Raw genomic sequence first — 2,527 nt, 5'->3', positions numbered from 1 at the left:
ATTTTTGGAAAAAGGCTGCAATGAAACAAACAGTGAAAAATTTAAAGGGGTCTGAATACTTTCCGTACCCACTGTAAATATAATATTATATGTGCTTTGGTTTTTGTCACGGCCGATACCCGATCCCATTTAGTAAGGTCAGTATTAGTGCCAATAACGATCCGTCATATCAGATCTGTGCAGCCTTTGTAGTAATAAACATCATTTCTATGGTCCCATGGTTTGAAAACACACAGTGACAGATCCAAAAACAAAGCAAATCTTGAGACTCCTGTTTTCAGATTTCCGATGCTGCCTGCCCAAGAGGATTTGCGCCCTCAAATTTGAGTGAGTAATATGGCTTCTTTTGCTCATAATCAATGGTCTATAGAAAGAAAACAGTGAGAACACATTTTAGGATTGCATGCCCCAGTTTTTTTTTTTTGTCCCTGCATGCTGTGCTCGCTCAATAGTTTTGATATTAACAAGATGACACTGATTTGTAAGTATACATATTGCAAACAAGTTGTTAAATGTCTTTAATATCTGTATTGCTTTCCCCTCACATTGTTTCTGCCTGTTTATTGATCCTTCAGTGTGAGCTATTTCCTCCAGCTGCGGTACTGAAAATAATTTGAATAATAATAACTTTGACATAATGTCTTGAATTTAATGATAGGTGATTAAGATTTTTGAGTCCAAGGGAGCTTAGCAAGAAAAACGTCAGTAAATTGAATCTAAAAATACACAAGGACACTTTCTTTTCACACAAAACCCCTAAATGAGGTAAATCCAGGTAACAGCCATTTCCTTTATTGATTCCCCATGTCTAATCTATACCAATCACAACAGAGGGGATGCAAGTAAAGGCAAGCAGACAAATCAATGACAAGGATGTCTAAGAGGAATGTGGAGAAAAAGGCTAAAGACTGATATGAGGGGGAAGACCCTGATATTTTGTAAATTCAATCAACTCAACTCAAACTTTGTTGAGGACCTTTTAGGGGCCAGCCAACAAAGACAAAACTATCCTCTGAAGTTGAAGTCTGAAGAGTGATGGACCTGCCTGCTGATGGTAAACCTAGCCCAAGATAAATGTAACGTCTAATTTTAAAGGGTCCATTAATTCTTGCCCCGCATCTCTGCCAGTAGTAGTTTTGATGGGGGTCATGAGGAGAGCTAGCATTAATAACAACTGCCATATTACAACTGGATGTGGCTGGCGACAGTGTCCCGTTTGACAGTGTCCTCTTGGAAATAACATATGATACCATTACGTGCCATTATAGGTCAAACCCCACACAAACACACTCGCTCTGACGGGGAGTGACATTAAATCATTTTAATCCAGCCGTGAGATGAAGGCAGGTTATTCCCACATCGCTGAGAGAACGCGATTTGTGTTACAAGCTGAGCTGAGTTTACCAGCTTGAGTCATGATGAAAGCTGTGATAGAGCTCAGCTGTCACTCAGCAGGGCTGAGCCACAAATCTCTGATCACCTGCCTTCTACCCCTCCAAAAACGGACTCAGTCAGCATGGACGTGGAGGGATGCCCAGGGAAAAGATCCAGCTCTTGTGCAAATGTGGGTTTTCCAGATGCACACGTATTACCTCCACTGTGTTACAAAACCAGAAAAATACACTGTAAAATCTGACAAGCAGCCAAGGCTTATTTGTGCAGGATTATCTTTTCCTTTTTCTTTGCTCTCGTACAGATCGGGATCATCATCAGCTGACGCTGTTACCCTCATGGTCCCTCAAGCGGGGATTTGACTCATCTCCCTTCTCATCCTCTTCCAACCCTCATCTCAACTGAGCCCAGCTGTCAATACTGAGACACTAAATGCTGCTCAGACTGTCAGAGAGAAGCAGCAGCAGCACGCCTTTCACGTTTCACACAGTCCAACTATGCAGCCTGCATCAGCACAAACTACAGAAATGTGGGTAATTGATTGTGTTAAAAGGGGGGTTAGTGAGGAGAGACAAATTCAACAAGACCCAAACTCTGCAAAAGTTGTTTGCTTCTCCTCACAGGAGACAGGAAAGCAGATACAACAGTGAAATTTACACCCAGAGAGAGATGCTGAGCGAGCTTACCTGCCCACGTTGCAGACACACAAACAGATCTGTGGCTTTCTGCTGCCGCTCCACGACACTCCACTCACCTAAATCACTTCCATGACTCACACAGAGGGAAGATAACCGGCTCACAGGAAAAGTGGAGTAAATACTTGTCGCAAAGGCAGGCAGGGTGCTCACTGCAGCGCTGCTATCTCTCATCCTCGTCCCTCCTCCTCCTGTCTCTTCCTTTGATCTCTCTCTCTCTTTCCCTCTCTCTCTCTTTTTCTCTATCCAGTGGTGGCCCCCTTTCTCTCCATGTCTGCCACCCCCTCATTCTCCACCACAAGGTGTCAAAAACAGTGGATCTGCAACCACTGTCTCTTATTGGCTTTTACCTCTCTATTCCTCTTTTTAACCCCCCTACTCTTCCCAACATCTCTAACTCTCTCTCTCACACACACACACACACACACACACACACACAC

General features: G+C 43.4%; 1 protein-coding gene across 1 annotated transcript in view; it reads right to left on the bottom strand.

The window, feature by feature from the left end:
• Window positions 1–2,318, bottom strand: part of LOC117949042 (alpha-1,3-mannosyl-glycoprotein 4-beta-N-acetylglucosaminyltransferase C-like) — a 37,192-nt gene extending 34,874 nt beyond the window's left edge. Inside the window, exon 1 of the mRNA XM_034879030.1 lies at window positions 2,079–2,318. The gene's annotated coding sequence lies outside the window, so the exon portion shown is untranslated. The remainder of the gene's footprint in view (window positions 1–2,078) is intronic.
• Window positions 2,319–2,527: the final 209 nt, after the last annotated feature.

This window comes from Etheostoma cragini, chromosome 8 (assembly GCF_013103735.1).
Source record: "Etheostoma cragini isolate CJK2018 chromosome 8, CSU_Ecrag_1.0, whole genome shotgun sequence".
NCBI classification, from domain to species: Eukaryota; Metazoa; Chordata; class Actinopteri; order Perciformes; family Percidae; genus Etheostoma; species Etheostoma cragini.
This window is presented reverse-complemented; position numbering and strand designations above follow the sequence as displayed.